This window comes from Lycium barbarum, chromosome 1 (genome assembly GCF_019175385.1).
Source record: "Lycium barbarum isolate Lr01 chromosome 1, ASM1917538v2, whole genome shotgun sequence".
Lineage (NCBI taxonomy): Eukaryota > Viridiplantae > Streptophyta > Magnoliopsida > Solanales > Solanaceae > Lycium > Lycium barbarum.
Window position 1 is genome coordinate 147,480,604 of NC_083337.1, and position 21,136 is coordinate 147,501,739.

At 38.5% G+C, this 21,136-nt stretch overlaps 1 non-coding gene across 1 annotated transcript; it reads right to left on the minus strand.

The window, feature by feature from the left end:
* Positions 1-14,508: 14,508 nt before the first annotated feature.
* Positions 14,509-14,614, minus strand: LOC132618891 (small nucleolar RNA R71). The gene has a single exon (XR_009574368.1). It is a non-coding gene; the product is annotated as a small nucleolar RNA R71 (small nucleolar RNA).
* Between the last annotated feature and the right edge of the window lie 6,522 nt (positions 14,615-21,136).

Here is a 21,136-nt window from a genome sequence, read left to right on the forward strand (position 1 = left end):
AGGCCTCTAACAAAACAGAACAGAATCATATGACGGGACAGGTCCCCGCCGTACCCCTGAATATACACATACATATACATAACGGAAGAGTATATACCGAAAGATTCGCTCCAGAACAAGGGAGCACTCCAGAGCAACATAATAGATGACCTAAGCTGTCGAATCTCTCACACGAACGTCTGTACCTGCGGGCATGAAACGCAGCCCCCGAAGAAAGGGGGTCAGTACGGAATATGTACTGAGTATGTAAGGCATGAAATACAACTGAAAAGATCATAACTGAAATAGAGATTACGGAAGTCAAATATCATAAACAGGAAACCATTGTACTTGTGTAGTACGGAACAGAAGCAAAAATTTCCATATCACAAACCGTACCCGGCTCGTCCTGGGACTCGGTGAATAGAATCATATCATACTGCGTTCATATCATCATGCATGCATATACATATACATATACGTATACATACCGTACCCGACCCTCTAGTGAGGGACTCGGTGAAATCATATCGTACCCGGCCCATTAAGGGACTCGGTAAAGTCATATCGTACCCGGCCCATTAAGGGACTCGGTAAATAAAGTCATGTGCACATATACCGTACCCGGTCCATCATGGGACTCGGTGCCATAATCATATCATCATATACATATACCGTACCCGGCCCTCTACCGAGGGACTCAGTGAATAATGCAGAGGATTACGCACGATAACATATCCTGGCCCGGGCTCAGTGAACAGACATATTAAGACTTGCACGAGCAGAGTAGTGCGAAACTACATGCAGATAAATCAAGATTCGATGGAATAATCGACGTATCATCAGAATGTCCGTAGCAGATTACTTATAACAGAATAATTATACCAGAATATTTATATTAGAACACTTAAGTCAGAATACTTATATCAGAATACGTATGTCAGAATACCTATCTCAAAATACTAGTATCCAAATACTTGTATCAGAATACTTATGTCAGAATTCTTGTATCAGAATACTCATAACGGATTATTTATATCAGATTACATACCCATATCAGAATATTCATATTAGAGCACTTATATAAAGATACTCATATCAAAATATTCATATCGAAATACTCGTATCAAAATGTTCATATCAGGATACTTATATCAGAGTTGGGAACACTCATATCAAATCACTTGTATCGGACTATTATATCAGAATAGTCAAATCAGAATATTCATATCGGAGTTTCTAGATGCTTATTTCAGAGGATGCATACGAATCACAACAAACTCGGAACAGTAGCCAAAAATTTTCCTTAATTATTGTACGGAATGAATCAAATAGGACAACACAAATAGGTCTCGGGGATTGTGGGTCCACCTCGGGTCAAGTCGAGGTGGCGTACACAAATTACATACATTAAGCTTTATGGAGTCACTTATAAAAGTCTTAGTGTCATTCAGTTCCATTTGGGCAAGTTGTAGATGTTTCAGCACTTAATTCAACAAGACATGAAGAATTTGATTCAATTCTATTGAATGAAACAGGGTCAAATTCAAACTCGGATTTCTAGGAATAGAATCGCCCCCGGGGCTCGAATCCAAACCTAATATGTCTAAGACATGCCAAAAGAAGGAAGGGTAAAGCCTTACATACCTTTTTCGCTCTTTACGCTTCTCCAAACTCAAATCCCGTTTCCTCCAAAATCTATAATTGGTCACAATTACCAAATATCAATTATAAGCCTTTGGGAATTCAATCTTAACTCATACTTGTCTACAGAAATTTGGGCAGCATCTCCCCTATACATACAACATCCCCGAGATTTAACTCGGCCCCAAATGTCAACAACCATACCAACAACAATACCAACAACATCAACAATCGAATTAAAACGCATTCTAGCATGAATAGTATTCTTTTCTATCTAGTGCGACGACTTCTAATCTAACTTCGCACTTCCAATCCAATATAAATATTTTCATATTCATTTACTAATTTAAGATCATTCAAACATAGGCCAATAACATTCCAAGTAATCTATACAATATTCAACAATTCCATCACTTCCATATTACATCCGAAATCCTACATACGCAACAAAGCTACCGCGACGCATTTTCTACTTTCAAATTCATAATCAACAACAACAATCCACACTTTAACAACTTCATTTCCATAATATCATAAAATCATACTAAAGTGACATAATCTTCTACAATCAATTTCAATGCCAAATTAAACCATTTAGCCTTCATTCACAGTATAAGGGTCACAACAACACAACTAACACATTAAACAAAATTAATTCACTTCCCTCTCATCTCCCTACACCACACGACCCTACTCCACATTTCCAACTTCAACCAAATTTATTCAACTTTCATTTCCAATATGAAGTCCACCATAACCACAACTAGAATGCTACATAAAATTCAACTCATCTTACCTACACAACCATGCATACACATGACCACATACACATATGCACCCACCATGCAAAGTTCCTTGTTTCCATAAATTCTACTCATTTCTACATATTACAACATAAACGAAGCCTTCACAACATATAAAAAGAGATTAAATCTTACCTTTTCTTCCTAACTTCTTCACTTGACAAACATGCTAAATCGACGAAACAAGCGTCCTATCTTCCGAAACAATTACACCACGTTTTAGAGGACCCTTGAATTAGTAGGAATACCACAAGAAAACAATCTTTGGGACAAGATTTCAAAGGGTCAAATTTTGAAGGACATGGTCGAATGGCCTTGTCTTTCTTGGCCTTCTTTCTTTTGTTTTTCTCCTTCTCTTATTTCTTGAAACTTCTCATGATAATGATCCTTTTAACTATTTTAGCACATGAAAAATTAATGAACCCCATGGGCTTGGGCCATAAGTGTATGGCCGGCCACCCTCCAAATGTTGGGCCTTTGTTTTCATTTTTTTTAGCCCAATTTCTTTTGGTTTGTATCTCGTAATTCACGAAACTAATTTCCGAAATTCCAATTTTGCCCTTAGCCTTCCTCAACACTTCCGCATCAATATTTTTCATGAGCAACATATATTAGCTAAAATCAAAATATTGTTCTATCTCATACAAGTCACACTTATTTCAAATTTTCCGAATACGTAAATTACGGGATATAACAGTGAGATTCGCCAGTTAGCTAATTTGGGAGTCCGTTTGGCTGATTCTAAAAATGGCAGGTTTTCTGTTTAGGGAGTTGCTGAGTCCTCTATCATAGAAGAGATAAACAGACACCGGTACGAGGACCCTATCCTTGTACATCATAGGGATGCAGCTCTTCAAAAGGAAGATACCCCATTTAAGGTTGCACCTGACGAAGTGCTACGATACAAAGGTAGATTATGTGTACCTAAGGTTGCAGGGTTACGACAACAGTTAATGGGAGAGGCACACTGTGCCCGTTATTCCATTCATCCAGGGTCAAAGAAAATGTATCATGGCCTCAGATGCTTGTATTGGTGGGATGGCATGAAGAGGGATATAGCAGAGTTTGTTGCTCAATGTCCGAATTGTTAGCAGGTTAAGGTCGAGCACCAGAAGCATGGGGGACTGTTACAGGAGATGGAGATTCCGACCTGGAAATGGGAGGTGATCAATATGGACTTCGTCACAGGTTTACCTTGCACTCTGCGAAAATATGACTGTTTGGGTCATCGTTGATAGGTTGACAAAATCAACTTATTTTCTTCTAGTCAGGACTACATATTCAGGTTAGGATTATGCCAGGTTGTACCTTAAGGAGATAGTGAGACTTCACGGGGTTCCCACAACTATTATCTCTGATAGAGGAGCCCAGTTCACAACTAACTTCTGGAGATCCTTCCAGGAGGGATTGGGGACACAAGTGAGTCTCGGTACGACGTTTAACTCTCAGACTGAAGGACAGGCCGAGCGTACCATTCAAACACTACAAGATATGTTACGGGCATATGTTATGGATTTCCGAGGTAGCTGGGATGATCTCTTGCCACTTATTGAGTTCACCTATAATAACAACTACCATTCGAGTATTCAGATGGCACCGTATGAGGCCTTGTATCGGAGGAAGCGCAGATCACCTATTGGCTGGTTTGATGTTGGTGAGACCAAGTTGATAGGCCCGGATATGATTCAGCAGGCTGTCGATAAAGTGAAACTCATTCAGGAGAGATTACAGGCAGCCCATAGTCGACATAAATCATATGCAGATAATCGACGTCGACACTTAGAATTTCAGGTTGGTGACTGGGTGTTCCTGAAGGCGTCGCCATGAAAGGTGTTATGAGATTTGGCAGGAAAGGGAAGCTAAGCCCGAGATATATTGGACCTTATCAGATTGTCCGTAGAATATGCTAGGTTGCCTAAGAGTTAGACCTACCGGCTGATTTAGAAGCAGTGCATCCAGTCTTTCACTTGTCAATGCTTCGCAAATGTATAGGCGATCCTTCCAGAGTATTTCCCGTAGATGATGTCCAGGTGACCGAGGAATTATCCTACGAGGAGCAGCCTATAGCCATACTTGATCGGCAGGTTAGGAGGTTACGAACTAAGGACGTGGCTTCCGTCAAAGTATTATGGCGAAACAACAATAGGGAAGAGATGACCTGGGAAGCCGAGGAGGAGATGAAAGACAAGTATCCTTACTTGTTCACTACGCCTACAGGTAACTTCAACTTCTCACTTGATTATATTAATTTCCTCATGAAACGATATGTTACGACGATAAGGGAGACTTCCCCAAAATTCTTATAGAACGTCACGGGACCAATTCAACATTCGAGGACAAATGTTCTAAAAGGGGAGAATGTTAGACCCCGTATTTTATATGTCGAGTTATTCGCGAAGGAATCGACGTGAGATAGAAACCTCGTATTTTTAATGTCTAAACTAGAACTAATTGGTTATAAATTTTACTTAGTATAAAAATGTTATTGGAGATTAGGAACTACTTAATTGTAGTGTTAAGTAAAAATTAGTGGTAACAATGAGCCAAGATGAACATTAAAGTGCCAATGCCTAAAGATGACTCAAAGTAATCTAAAATAAGGCTATTATGAAAGACAAACAAATATGCATTTAAATGTGGATTCATCCACTACACTTGCATTGTATTGTGGACAACTAAGTTGGAATAAAAACCAATGTGAGGATTCGGCCAAATGGCTGAAAATTTGGGGAGAAAAAGTGTGAGGCATGCATTAGAATATTGAAGACATCCATTATTTTTTAAAGGCATGCATTATTTTATGAAGGCATACAAGTTAGAAGAATCATTGCACATTAAAATAGTGACAATTCATCCTTGTATGATTTCAAATGGCAAAGGTTCACATGGGAACCTTATGGAAGACATACCAACATGTATTTGAATAATGATTCATCCAATACACATGCAAGTGTATTGTAAACAATTAAAAGGAGAGGGAGCAAAAGTGAGGCTCGGCCAAAAGTGTTGAGAAAAATAAGATGAATTCAAGTTTAAAATTAATTGAGTGGCTCAATGTCATGAGTGGAGCATGTGTACAACTTGTAGGCATCATAGTATAACCAAATGATGACTAAGGAATCATCCATTACATTCATTTCAACTTCACAACAAAGAAAGAAAACCTTGAGAGGGAGAAAGGAAGCTCTCGGCCAAAGGGCTGATTTTTGAGCTCTTTGTATGTTGACCAAAAATTAATTTATTCAAGAATTTCAACCCTTTAGAAGGTCCCTAAACACGTGAAGATATTCATTGGAGCAACAAGAACCATTATCATTTCAATTCACAAACTCTAGCCAAGTTGAGAAGTCGGATTGTCAAGGTAAGATCTAACTTTCTTTTTCATGTATTAAGGGTGATGTAGATGTGTAAATATAAGTTGTATGAATGAAATAATGTGTGTTGATGTTGGAACATGATAGTAACCATGGAGTTATATGTGTTGATGTTGAAGTATGGTTGTAACTTGGTGAACATGAATTGCATGCATAAAATCATGAATGTTGGTTTTGGAATGATTATGTGGCCGTAGGGACTGTTTTAGTGGAAATGGTGGACTGATTTTCTTTAGTAATTATGGTTGTTGCTATCATAGATTGCATGGTAAAAAGAATGAAAATAATTGGAAGGTTAAAGGTGAAGTTGTGTTAGCATGAAAATAAATTGAATTCATGATTTTATGTGTGTGATGTTGAAGCATAGTTAAGCCGTGTAGTGGACTGTTTTTGTAGAAGTTAGTGAACTGATTTTACTTGATATTTTGATTTTTATTGTCATGAATTTTATGATGGAAATAAAGGTGTTTAATGGTTGGAGTTGGAACTAAAGTCGTTTGTGAGTTGTTGTAAGGATTGTAGAGATGACGATGTAGGTTAGTTGCGTATGAATTGATGTTGTAGTTTTCGTGTGACTGCTAGTCGTAACCTACTGAAATTATATGAAAAGAAGACATGAAATAATGTGTAAGAATCCTATGTGGGTTGCTTAGTTTGTTCGGAAACGTTTGCAAGAATTCCCAACATCTTTATGGCGTTGGTTACGGATTATTTTGAGACGAGTTGTTGTTTTTGTTAAGTTGGAAAAAACTAATTATATTGAAGAGTATACATCATGTTGTCATAGTAATTGGGCTGTTATATGATCATTTGATGAAGTATTACGACTATATACTAATGAGAATAAAATAGAGGTGTCATAACCGCATGTAAACTATTATCAAATGTTGTAAGGTATGGGTTTATTTGAAACCGCATGCGGGCTGTTTTGACATGTTGTTGTTGTTGTTATTATTGATCTTGGAAGATTAATGATAATTAAGATTATGCATTGTGTTGTATGTTGGATGGGCTGTTATAAAGTTGTTACATGCAAACGTTAAGGCAACAAACTATTAGGAATGACTTGAATATGTAGTAGCCGTATGTGCATCGTTATTGCATGTTGTGAATGTGGGATGTTTGGAATGTTGTGTGGGCTGTCCGGATTGGTATTGAACATATAATTATTGATGTTGGATTGGTTGTATGTAGTTGGTTTGGATACAAGAGAAAGCATCGTCTAAACATCTAGAAAGGAGTTACTAACGCTAGAAGTTTTGAATCTCCCCGTAACTTAAACGTAGTTGTTGGCATCTTAATATAGGTTGAAGTATTATTGGGAAGCGTATACATATTATGTGACGAATAAGCGCTAAAGGTATGTGAAGCTAACCCTTCTTTCTTTTGGCATGGTCGTTGTTAAATGAATATACGATATGTATACGATTCCAAAGGAATTCCCATTCCTAGAGCCACTAGGATGGCTATTGATCTTGATTCCCATAACTTATGTTTTTTTTTATATATATTGATATGTACACATGATTTCAAAGTTCCATTTTGATATAATCCATAGGGACATCCAAAAGGTATATGAGATGACTATTATTTGAATTTGCGAACGATGGTTCGTGTTGACTATTCTATTGAGTTCTTAAAAATGTTTTGAATTGCATATAGTTTCTCACTACTCTGCTCCTGCAAGTCTCAATATATCTTTCACCGAGTCTCGGGACGAGAATGTTATCGTGCACAGTCTCACTGCGTTGTTCACGGCGTCCCTCAATAGAGGGCCGGGTACGGTATATATGTATATGATGATATGATGATATAATGATATGATGATATGACGATATGATGATATGATGATATGATGACATGTCATGGCGGCCAGGAGGGCATATGATGACCTTATTCACTGAGTCCCTCATTAAAGGGCCGGGTACGATATATATATGCATATGATATATGATATTGACAAGCATGCTTATATTTCAAAGGCAAGTGTTTTGGTATTGTGCATATTGTACATATTTCCTGTACTCCATATTTCAGTTATGATCATTTTACTGTATTTCATGCTTTACATGCTCAGTACATATTCCGTACTGACCCCCTTTTTTTGGGAGGGCTGCGTTTCATGCCCGCAGGTGCAGATACTCGCTTTGGTGAGCTACCAGCTTAAGATTTCCCTTCTGCTATCTTGGAGAGTTCCGTTGTTCCGGAGCCCAGATTTGGTATAGATCCTTTTGATCTAAATATATGCATATATTGACTAAGGGAACGACGGGGCCCTGTCCCGTCATATTTCACTGATGATACTCTTAGAGGTCTGTGGACATATGTGTGGGTTGTGTATGGGTTCTGTTCAGCTGTGTCTATACGATGTGCTGTGGTATGATGGTCGTCTATAGTGGCAGCCTTGTCGGCTTGCATATGATATTGCTATATGATGGCAGCCTTGTCGGCTTGCATATGATATTGCTATATGATGGCAGCCTTGTCGGCTTGCATATGATATTGTTATATGATGGCAGCCTTGTCGACTTGTGTATTATTTCACGATAAGATCGATTGTGACTCCTCAGGAGACAGGTCGCCGAACATATATACATACATTTATGCGACAGTACAGAGACTATGATTTAGTCGTTATAAGTTCCATATTATGCCTATTGTGGACTGAACATATAGCTAAAGGGTGTGTATACGAGTGCCCAGTTCGGGCACTAGTCACGGCCTACGGGGTTAGGTCGTGACAGGAACCTTTGTAGTTGACTGCTCCATCGAAGAACAATTTCCAGTCTGTGTATAGTTCCACTGCCTCCTCTTCTATGGACAATACCTTTTCGTCTATGAAATGAGTGCGAAGGGGTTTGAGCTCTTCATCCACAGGACTTTCAGCCAGCAGGTCTACCATGGCTTGTCCTTTAATGACCTTTTACGCAATGTATACAATATCGAATTCACTCAACAGCATTTTCCATTTGGCCAACTTCCCGATGGGCATAGGCTGATGGAAGATATGTCTCAATGGTTCCATCTTAGATATAAGGTGAGTGGTATAGGTAGACAAATAATGTTTCAATTTTTGGGCCATCCAACTTAAAGGCAGTGAACTTTTTGCTTAGTTAGTAAATGGCACGTTCCTTTTTCCCTTCTTCTTTGTGTTGTCCTAACACGCAGCCGAAGGCATGTTCAGTAACCGATAAGTACAGTAACAGTGGGTTTTCAGGCCTTGGGGTTACCAAGACTGGTGGTTTGGACAGGTATATCTTGATAGTATCAACTGCCTCTTCGCACTCTTGTGTCCATTTCATGGGAGCGTCTTTCTTCAAAAGCTTGAGGATAGGCTCCACAATGATGGTGGATTGAGCTATGAATCGTCCAGTGTAATTTAACCTTCCTAGGAAGCTCATGACTTCCTTCTTGGTTTTGCCAAGAGGTAATTCTTGGATTGCTTTGATCTTAGTTAGGTCTAGCTCTATGCCTCTTTGGCTGACTATAAACCCAGTAATTTTTTGGCTGGTACCCTGAACGCACATTTAGTCGGGTTCAGTTTCTAGTTGAACTTTCGGAGCAAGAATTTCCTCAAATAAGTAGTATGGTCCGAATTTTTCTTTGACTTGATAATGACATTGCCTATGTATACTTCAACTTATCTATGAATCATGTCATGGAAAATGGCAGTTATGGCTCTCATGTAGGTTACACCGGCATTTATTAGGCCGAAGGACATTACTCTATAACGGTATACTCCTCATAGAGTGATGAAGGCTGTTTTCTTCACATCCTCTCTATCCATTAGGATTTGATGATAATTGGCGAAACAATCCACAAATGACTGTAGCTCATGCTTGGCATAGTTATCTGTGAGTATGTGGATGTTTGGCAGCAGGAAATTGTCCTTTGGATTGGATTTGTTGAGATCCTGGTAATCTACACAGATCCTTATCTTTTCGTCCTTTTTGGGTACCAGTACTATGTTAGCAAATTAGGTGGGGTATGAGGTTACTTGTACTACCCCAGACTTGATTTACTTTTCTACCTAGTCCTTAATGCGGATACTGAGGTCCGACTTGAATTGTTGGGTTTTCTGTTTTATCGGAGCGAAGCCTATGTTGATAGGTAACTTGTGGGATACTATGATGGTACTTAGCTCTTGCATGTCGGCATATGACCATGCAAAGATATCCATATACTCCTTTAGTAGATTTGTCAATTTGTCTTTTAAATGAGTCTCTAGGTGTGCACTTATCCTCGTATTTTTGACATTCTCTTCATCACCTAGATTATTGGCCTCTGTTTCATCCATGTTTGGTTTCCGCTCACTTTCTATTTGCTCCACCTCTTCCGCGAGACCCTCGATTAACATTGTGGTCTTGTCATATCCCTCGTACTCTTTCCTCTATGTTGCTTAGATCATTCGTTCCGCAACATGTCATGACATTTAGGGTTGTTTTATCATTTTTATTACTGAAAAAGTTCAAAGCAAAGTATGTTACTGTAAAACATGCATGCACAATAAATAAATAAAATTATTTTGATTAAACCGAGGCTTTCTTTGATTTAGATTAATAAAAGTACAAAATGTGGTCCTGGCTTGGATCAACATCAAGCTATTTCCATTTTTAAAAACATTACGAGGTACATAGCATGATAAAAAATGAGTAATCAGGCCTCGACTGATCCTCCCTATTTTTCAAAATAAATTCATCTTTCCCTATCGAAGAGCGAGTAATGGGGTAGAGGTCTAATTGGACAGCTGCTCGCCCGAATCTGCATCTCTAATGATGGGTGTTTTTGAATATTCTTCTAAGATGACTGAGCAATCTTTTTCTTGGAATAACATCCCTATCCCTTCTTCAACGTCAGCATCGTTCGGCGCAGGCATTCTGATTGGAAATGACTGGTACATGTTGGGAATGGGTTTGCAAAGATCTGCTGCCTCTTGGCTCTTTTTGGTAGGTATCTCACTTTTCAATTAGGACATATCCTAGTCCGAAAATGAAAATTGTCCTGGGGAAGGGGAATTGGCTCAGTGATGCAGTGCAAATTCTTTCCCAGACCTTTCCTGGGCGCAAACCCGTTCCAGAGCATAGTGGAGGCAATCATCTTATATACTGTCGGCATGGGAGTCTCGGGGTGTTCTATTTTGTGGTCAACCCCTATGAGTTACATTATATGGAAGTTCGTTCCTTTGGGTGCCGCTTTGATGACGGGCACGAAATTGTCTGGATAATTACGCATGCTTGCCTCTCCATGGATTATCACTTCTTGTTCTCCCAGACGAATTTCAAAGACTGGTGAAGTCAAAATAGTACTGCTCCTGCCATGTGCATCCATGGGCTCCCCAAGAGTAGATTGTAGTTGGCAGGTATTTCCATAACGTGAAACTCAGTAGTGAGTTACCTATTGGACCTATTTGAATATCCAGGTCCACTGCTCCGATGGGATCACATTGGCATCCTCCAAATGCTCTTATATTAGTGTGGTTCTGACGAACCTTTCTAAGGTCATATCATAGCTGAGTTAGGGTAGACTCGGGATAAAATATTGAATCCCGCTCTGTTGTTGACAACACGCGAGACCCTAATTTATTGCGGCGCATAACAGTGATATGTAGTGCATTTGTATGATCGGTGCTTTCATTAGATAACTCTTTTTTCGTGAAGGTAATTTGGTGATCCTCCATAACATGGGGACCATTTCGGTTAGATTTTTGCTACTCATCCCGATTGGTACATGGGCATCCTCTAACACCTTTATTAGTGCTAAGCAATACTAGGGTAAACTTTGTAAAAGTTCTAACACCGAAATTTGGGCCGGTGTGCTCCATAATGTAATATTCTTTGGGCTACATATGATGCCAGAAATCTTCGGCAGAAATCTTCAGCTTCACCCTCAGTGATTTCCATTTTCTTATTTCCCTCACTTCGAGGTGCCTCTTGGGCTAGATCTTTATGAGTATAGCACTTTCCCGATCTTTTAATCCTGTGGGCAGTAGCGACTTGGACCACGAATTCTTTTCGAGACGGGGCAGGGGTTACTTGGGTTATATGCGCAACAACTGGTGCAGGGATTAATACTTTAAATTGTGGGTGCTCACGTAGAGAAAGCGACGCTAGTGTGCGCTCAAATTCTTTCACGGAATCACTAATTGTGGGCCTTTCTGCTACCCCATCCTCTCCCATTTCTATCTTATGAATCACATTGTTGCCATGGTTTGGCCGGGGGTTGGTTTTCAAATTTTGAGGAGCTTTTTGGAGTGCAATCTCCTTCCAGTCAATCATGTCTTGTATCTAATACCTGAGATTAATGCAGTCCTCAGTACTGTGTCCTATGCCATTAGAAAGGTAGGCATAGGCTTGGTCAGCTCGATAGAACCGGTTCTCCGGGTCAACGACTTTTGGGGGAAGAATTTGGATCATCCCTACTGCGCTCAATCATTTGAAAAGATTAGTCCATTAATGGAGTGAACAAGTGGCTGGCTTTTTCTCGAAGTTCTGACATGGCGCATTATAAGTGTTTGGTGGTGGCTGAATTTGGTAAGTATTAGGTTGGTTATTTTATGGAGAACGGTAAGTGGGTAGGGGAGTCTGATAATTTAGCTGTGGAGCTTGATAATTCAGGGGAGGTGATTGGAGGGTATTTTGTGAGGTTTGGTAATTTGGGGGTGGTGATTGAAAGGTAGGCTGTGCGTAATATGCGAAATTGAAGTAAGTGTTTGGGGGAATGAAGTATATGCTTTGATGTGTCGGGAAATTGGGCACAGTTGATACCTTTTTACGAGAAGTTTTACTTGTTTTTAGGCAAGTGGGTATTGTTTTGATGTGTTTTTGTCATGTTTCAGGAAAATCATAAAGTTTGGGTTCAAGAATTAGAAGTTACAGAAAAGTTGCACTGAAGCTTGATTTCCACGGGTCCGTAGAAAGTTGTACGGACCGTATCTATATAGTCGTACAAAAGGAATTAAGGCAGCAAAATGTTAGAGTTGGAAAATATTGAAACACGAACAATTATACGGACTGTATAATATTATACGAGTCGTATAAGTAGATTCATAGAAAGGCTGAAGAGGAGACAAAAAGTTGTGTTGGAAGAAGAAGTTTCATGAGCAAGTTGTGCGGTCCGTATAAAGTTATACAGACCATGTAATGCCAGGTCATATTTCTCTCTGCAGACCTAGAGACCGAAGGCCGTATAAGTTTTATACGGTCCGTACACCATTATACGGACCATATAAGTACCGCCTGGGACTTAAGTGCAAATTCTGTAATTTTACGTTTTGAAACATATAAATAGTTCATTGTAGGGTTTTAATTGTTATCAGTTGTTATGTTTTTGTCTCTTGACTTAGAATATCGAATACTCTCTAGTTTTTTAAGGTTCAAACATCAATTAAAGTATTATCAATTCCTCTTTTCTTCCAAAGCAAGCAATTATGAATTCTTCAATTTCTTATTTCTTGTTCTTTGTCATGAGTAGCTAAATTCCCTTACTAGGGTTGTGAACCCAATGATGGGTGTTTTGTGATTGAGTTTGTGATTGATGTACACATAATGGATTATTATGGTTTATTTATTCTTCATTCGTCATTCATAATTAATGGTTGCAAGCATTGATTAAAGCCATAAACCTTGATTTATTTAGGAAAATAATTAGGATTGTTAAGAATAAATAATAGGGACTCAAAGCTTTAAACTTTGTTTAATAAATTCACTTAGGAATAAGAAGATTTACTTGGCATAATTAATCTTTCTTCATAATTACTTTTTTATATTTGGAAAAATCATAGAAAGAGATAATCTTTATATATTGGGAAATAGTAGAGATTCACATAGAGGTTAAGTGCATTTATATAACGATCCATTAAAAGTATATTAAGATCAATACCCATGATCATACGCTCTATCTAACGGGGATACAACCTTAGTTTCTTTTACCATAAATTACCACCTAAAGCAATTAGTTAGCAATTCGTCATAAAAAATCAACTTTTACCAAAATCATCGGATTAAGATGTTAGACCTAGATTTGGCATTATACGAGTTTACTAACCTTTTTACACCATATTTTCTGTGGGATTCGACCCCAACATTGTTGACTTACCATACTTGACAACGTCCGCATTATACCATTAATACATGTGATTTGTGCGCATCAAATTTTGGCGCCGTTAAAGGAGAATACGATTTTGCAATTACTAAATAGTATTTGCTTTGATTGAAGTTTTTGTTTAGTCCATCACACCTTGTTTGCTATGCTTCATAAACCGGGTGAACATGAATCAGAATCAGCAAAACCAACGTGCTGATAACCAGGGGAATCGATTGAATAATCAGGCGAATGAATCAGATGATGAGAATGTTTTTGCTAATCTTGTCTAGAGGAGGACTATGCATCTGCTATTGTTCATCCTCGAGTTAGAGCTGCTAGCTTGAAAATTGACTCCTCTTTATACCAGTTGTTAAAGCTTGAGGGATACTTTCGGAACTCTACCGAGAATGACCCTAAACTTCATTTGCAGAATTTTGTGGATGTGCGTGCTAATCACATCCAGGACAACGTTTGATGAGATGCTATTCAGCTGAGGTTATTCAAATATTCCTTAGCTGAAGATGCAAGAATATGGTTTGAGAAGTTGTACTGAAATTCGATTACTACATGGGTAGAGATGGTGACGGCTTTTCTTACGAAATGGTACTCTCCTAGCAGGAAGGCTGAAATTCATGACAAGATCTATGAATTAAAGTAGCGTTCAGGGGAATAACTATATGAAGCCTGGGAGAAATTCAAGGAATATTTGTATAAGAGTCCGAATCATGGTTTTTCGGAGTACATATTAATGGAGAAGTTCTACCGAGGGCAAGATCCAGTGACGCAGTCAGTTGCTAATAATGCAGCTGATGGTTGTTTCATGAACAAATTTTATCGACGAGTGACCAACATACTTGAAAAGCTGACTATTCACAATCAGGCTTGGCACTCAAACAATGCTGATGTTATACCGTATGGTAGTGCTATGATCCAGAATATGGTAAACGAGAATCTAGATACCTAGCAAACATTAGCAGAACCTGCAACAAATAGTTCCTTGCTAACAAAGAAGTTTGATGAAACTCAGACTAAGAAGGTAAATGTTTGTGAGGATGATATAGTTATGCCAAAAAGGATATACCATACTCAAGATGGTCCGTTCCATAATGGGCCCCCTATACAGGTTGAAGATGCTAATTATGTAAATAACTCTCAAGGGGGTTATCAAAGACAGAACTACCAAGGTGGTTACCAGAATCAAAATCAATGAGGACCTCAGCAAGGTCAATGTGCTTATGACAACTTAGGGAACTACAACAATAATTATGGTGGTGCGAACCAAGGGAGCTACAACAACAACAATAATTTTCGTAATAAGAGTTCCAATCCTTATATACCGCCGAAAAGGAAGTAAACAGAGCAAGGTAGTTCAAAGGTTGAAGCAATGCTTGAGAAGATTCTGGCAAATCAGTCTAAGTCTGAGAGGACTTTATCTGGGCTGACAAAGACAGTGGGTTCCCATCCAACGGTTATTCAGAAGCTTGAGTCAAAGATGAGGGATATTTCTAAAGAGCAGCACCTGCCTAAAAAGGGAGGACTTCCGAGTGACACTATTCCGTATCCGAAGAATAGGGGAGGCGGTGTATACCATGTGTTTGCCATCACTACTAGGAGTGGTAAAATACTCGAAGGGGCTTATAAGAACCACTTTTGTCACGACCCAACCCCATGGTCCATGACTAGTGCCCGAGTTGGACACTCATATACGTACCTGTTAGATATAGCCAAATTGAAACTATCAACAGTATGGAAACTTGAAAAAGAACTCCGAAGGTTCATAACGTCATCATATTATATATGTCTAGATAATTGATGTCACGACCCAACCCCGTAGGCCGTGACTAATGCCCGAGTTGGACACTCATATTATCTGTTAATTGTAGTCATTTGCAATTAGCATGTCTTGATCTCATTTGTACATAAAACGGGTAGGACATTATTTTAAAGCTGTCAAGTTTTGTATGTCTTAGACACCTGTCTTCTGAGGAGTTGCACTTTTTAAACAACAACATATATATATATATATATATATATATATATATATATTCCTACGCAAGCCGACAAGGCTGCCACGATATACAAAATAATAAACATACATATATATGCAAGCCGACAAGGCTGCCATTACAAATGGGTACGCCCCAAACATAAGTCATAGACATAAAACGCATCAACAACTACAAACAGACCCACACCGATGTCCACAAACCTCTAAGAGTAATGACCGTATCATATGGCGGGACAGGGCCCCGCCGTGCCCAAATAAACACTTATACATACAACAAATGAAGTTATACCATAAGCTAGGCTCCGGAACAAAGGAGCAGTCCAAAATAGCTTAATAGGTACCCTAGGCTGGCGGATCTCCAAAACGAGAGTCTGTACTTGCGGGCATGAACGCAGCCCCCCGGAGAAAAGGGGTCAGTACGGAATTTGTACTGAGCATGTAAAGCATGAAATGTAATAATAGACTCATACTGAGACAAGATGTATAGGATTCAATGCAACAAACAGAATTTCATAAAACTTGCCTTTGAACATTTTTCATCTGTATCATTCTCATATCAATCTCAATATAGAATTGTGTAATCAATACTGCATACTCATTCTGTATATAACATATATAACGTGTCCCGACCCTTTAATGAGGGACTCGGTAATTATAATCATAGCATCATAGACATAAACATATACGTGTCCCGGCCCTTTAGTAAGGGACTCGGTAATAGGAATATATGCCCTCCTGGCCACCATCTCCATATCATCATATCATCATATCATCATGTCATCATATCATCATGTCATCATCATATATATATAACGTGTCCCGGCCCTCTAGTGAGGGACTCGGTGAATAATATAATAAACATGCGCACGAAAACGTGTCCTGGCCCGGGACTCAGTGAAGGATATAGTGATAAGCACGAGCAGAATAATAAGCAACCACATATAAGCCATTCATCTTTTGAGACTCAATAGATAAGCAACTAACCAGCTCTAAAGTATTGGGATAATAATCATATTCAATTCTTTTCAACTCTCATTACAAGCCATAGCAAGGAACGTTTCAGCTTTCATGTACATGTATCAATTTCCATGATGTAGTTTTTGGAAGTCAAGTATGCTTCTATTCATGCCATTCTTTTAAGAGTAGGAACTTCTATACATCATTCATTAGTCAATCATATGGTAGGCTCGTGACAATAGCATTAAGGAAATATAGAATCATAAGTCATGCATGGAACTAGAGAGTAGAATTTACCCCAAGGTTCATATCGTTTCATACTTACGTCTAGGACATGCCAAAAGAAAGAAGGAATGGGCTTTACATACCTTTAGCATTTAGTTGTATTCTAACTTGTACTTACTGCCCAAAAACACTTATCCTATATCAAGATATGAAGAACTACAATTAGTCTACAAGGGAATTCAATACGTATTTTGACGCTCACAATTCCTTTCTAACATTTAAACGACGTTTCATTCGCATCCAAACCAACTAGCGTTACAAGCTAACATTGCTAATCGTTCTTTCATCTATTAATCAAAACTTGTTTAAACATGACCTAGGGAGCTTGGGCAGTCCATACACCATTCAAAATTGTTTCATACACACGGCTAAACAACACACACAGCATTTCCATTCTCACTTAGCAATTTTCCAGTTTTAACTTGCAACAACAACAACACGTTTAATGACATTACTTTCATGATTCTTGGAACCGTTTTAACATCATTTTCATTCTTACAACAGCCCACTATCATTTCAGTTTCAACTTGAATCAATGCACTTTACTTTCACTAAACGTTTGCAACAAGAATCAACATTCAACACACACAAATTCACTTCTAACATCAAAACTGTCCACGGTTTTGGACTGCCTATACACTTCAACATATTTCATTTCTTTAACACCTCAATTCACATATTCAACATGCATACAATACACCACAATGTCCGTAACAACAACAATCCAAATGTGACACAAAACAGTCCCTAAATCTCCCCTAAAACAGTCCCTACTACACGGCTACAACACCCTTCCACCATTTCATGATTTTCATCCGTTTATCCAACTACAATGCATTCAATCCATTTCCAATACATGTTCTACAAGATTAAGCATGACTTCATTAGAATCTTCAACACATGGCTCATTTTAAATTCAAGCAAAAACAGTCCAATATCCAACATGCAACATCACAACCAAACTTCTACAATCTTTGTTCACTTACATATGTTGATACATATTCAATTCACCAACAATACATGCAAAATGAAATCAATCATGAACTCACCTCACTCACGGCTCACTCTCTACTTCAACTACAACCACAATCCAACCACAACATGCATGAACTATACATTCAAATCATCATGCAACACAAGAACAACAAACATTCTTACCTTTCAATCTTGTTCTTCACCTTGGCCGAAACTTCACTCTACTTGGGTGCTTCACTTTCTTGTTTCACTTCAACAACTAATACACCTTCTTACACACTAGATGAGGAGTAAATTTGGTGGAGAAAAACTGGAATTGTTGGGCAAGATTGCACCTCACTCTCTCGGCTAGCTCTTAGCCGAGAGCTCCTCTCTCTCTCTAAATGTTCTACACTTTGGGATGTTGAAATGACTTTGTGAAAATGTGGAAAGATCAGATTTTGTGTCTATATGTCCCCCCCTTTGGCTTGGACATGTGGATCACACTAAATTGAGTCAAGATTCCTTGACCAAGGCACTAAGGTGCACGGCCAAACAAGGCCTAAAAGTGGACTGATTTTTGGTCTTTCCAATCCCACTTATTAATCCAATTATGGCTAGTTTAATCCCAATTTTCCATTAATAGTTTAATGCCACACGAAAATTGTGGATAAGTTGTGACTCGACACGAAACCGGAAGTTAAAATCTCTACTTCATATCTTAAAATAGTCTTGTCTTTAACTTGTCGCGTTTATTTTAATACGTCTCAATGTATGAAAATATGGGATATAACAATTGAGTCCTGAGGAGTCACGACTGATCAAATCATAAATTGATACGCAAGCTGACAAGGCTGCCACTACATATCAATATCATGCACAAGCCGACAAGGCTGCCACTACATACGAACATATCCATAGAACATCGTATAGACACAGCTGAACAAACTTATACACAAGCCACACATATGTCTACAGACCTCTAAGAGTATCAACAGTGAAATTTGACGGGACAGGGCCCCGTCGTACCCCTGGACAAACATATATATACATCAGAAGGTCTGTACCCAAAAATCTAGGCTCCGGAACAACTGAGCTCTCCAAGATAGCTGATTGGAAATCCTAAGTTGAGGGATCACCGAATCGAGTATCTGTACCTGCGGGAATGAAACACAGCCCCCCGAAGAAAGGAGGTCAGTACGAGATATGTACGGAGTATGTAAACCATGAAATACAGTAAAGAGGATCATAACTGAAATAGGGAGTACAGGAGACAAGTATAACATCCAGAATACCAAAACACTTGCCTTTTGAAACATAAATCATGCATGTCAATATCATATATCATACCCGGCCCATTATGGGACTCGGTGAATAAAGTCATCATATACCATCCTGGCCGCCCTTAACATATCATCATATCATCATATATATATATACCGTACCCGGCCCTCCAGTGAGGGACTCGGTGAACAATGCAGTGAAACTGTGCACGATAACATACCCGACCCGGGACTCGGTGACAGACATATTGAGGCATGCGCGAGTAGAGTAGTGAGCAACCATATGAAAATTAAATCATATCTGAGACTCAACAGAATAATCAAAACGAACTATCATTTGAAAATCAAGACAATAGTCATATTAAGTACCTTTCGAATGTCACTATGGACTATATCAAAATAGAACTTCTGGAATCATATACACGTATCAAGACTTAATGAAATAACTTCTGGAAGTTGAGAACATTAGCCATTCTAGTGGCTCTAAGAATAAGAACTTCTTTGGAATCATATACACGTTGTCTATTTATTTCATAAAGATCATGCCAAAAAGAAAGAAGCGCTTATTTAAGGTCTACTTCTCGAGCTCGTAGGTCTAAAATTAAGATAACATAAGACACAGTTAGATCATCCACATCACTTACTAACCAATCCAAGTACGAATGAAACTTAACGAAATTCGGGCAGCATTTCCCCTGAAAACTTAACAATCCTCGAGATTCCAATCCAGCTAAACATCAATCAAAATACCAACAACAACAACACTAACAATTTCATATCAAACTAGAATTAAATACATTCTTAAATCACTTCCAAAATAGCCTAATATACACTCGTATACCAATGCTTTCATCCACTTCTTTATTTCGTATATCCATAGTATAACAACAAACACAATAACAACAACAACTACAGCCAATCCCACGATATTCTAGCCCATAAAACCATTCATAATAATCACCAAACAGCCCCAAAATATATCACAAAACAGCCACGAAAATCATATAAAAACCGCCCGGTATACGCTTTGTATATGATATCTTCATACACTTTATTTTTCCAAATTCAAGAATAGCAACTTGTCAACAACATCAAAAATTATTATACATCATAACTCAGCTAATTCTATCCATTTAGTCCAACTAAAATAGCCCCCGATCCATAAATCTCAATAAAACAACAAACAAATTTATAACGCTATTTTCTCCGTTCTAATCTGCTAAAACTCTAAATAAACTTATTAACAATGAGAAAGAGACCTTAATATTACCTTAAGTATGCCGAAACCACATCAACACTCTTCTTCTTGGATGATTTTTAGTTCAAATTGAAGGCAACGCAACGTACAACACTTTTCTCTTCATGAGCTTTAGGATTCGGGGCTCGGATTTTGATCAACACTTGTTTTTTCTCTCTAAGGCTTTCCTCCCTCTCTCTCTCTCTAGAATTTTTTGGGTCTTTTTGGTCTGAAAATGAGGAGGAAAAGGCTGAAACTTCCCTTAAATAACAAGGGAATTGGGCCTAACCGGATAGGAATCGGGTTGGGCCCATTGCCCGGCTTGACCTTTCTGCCTTTAAACGTCCATAATGCTTTATCCCAATGTCACATACAAAGGTATTTCAATTATCTACAAATTTCATTTTAGGAGTTTTCCCTAATTCCCAAATAATGATGGGGTTATGGCCTCCCGAAGTCAGATCACCCGAAAACGTAACTTAAAAACATCTTTTTGGAGGGCTTACACTTGGATTTGGCTCTAGGGTCCG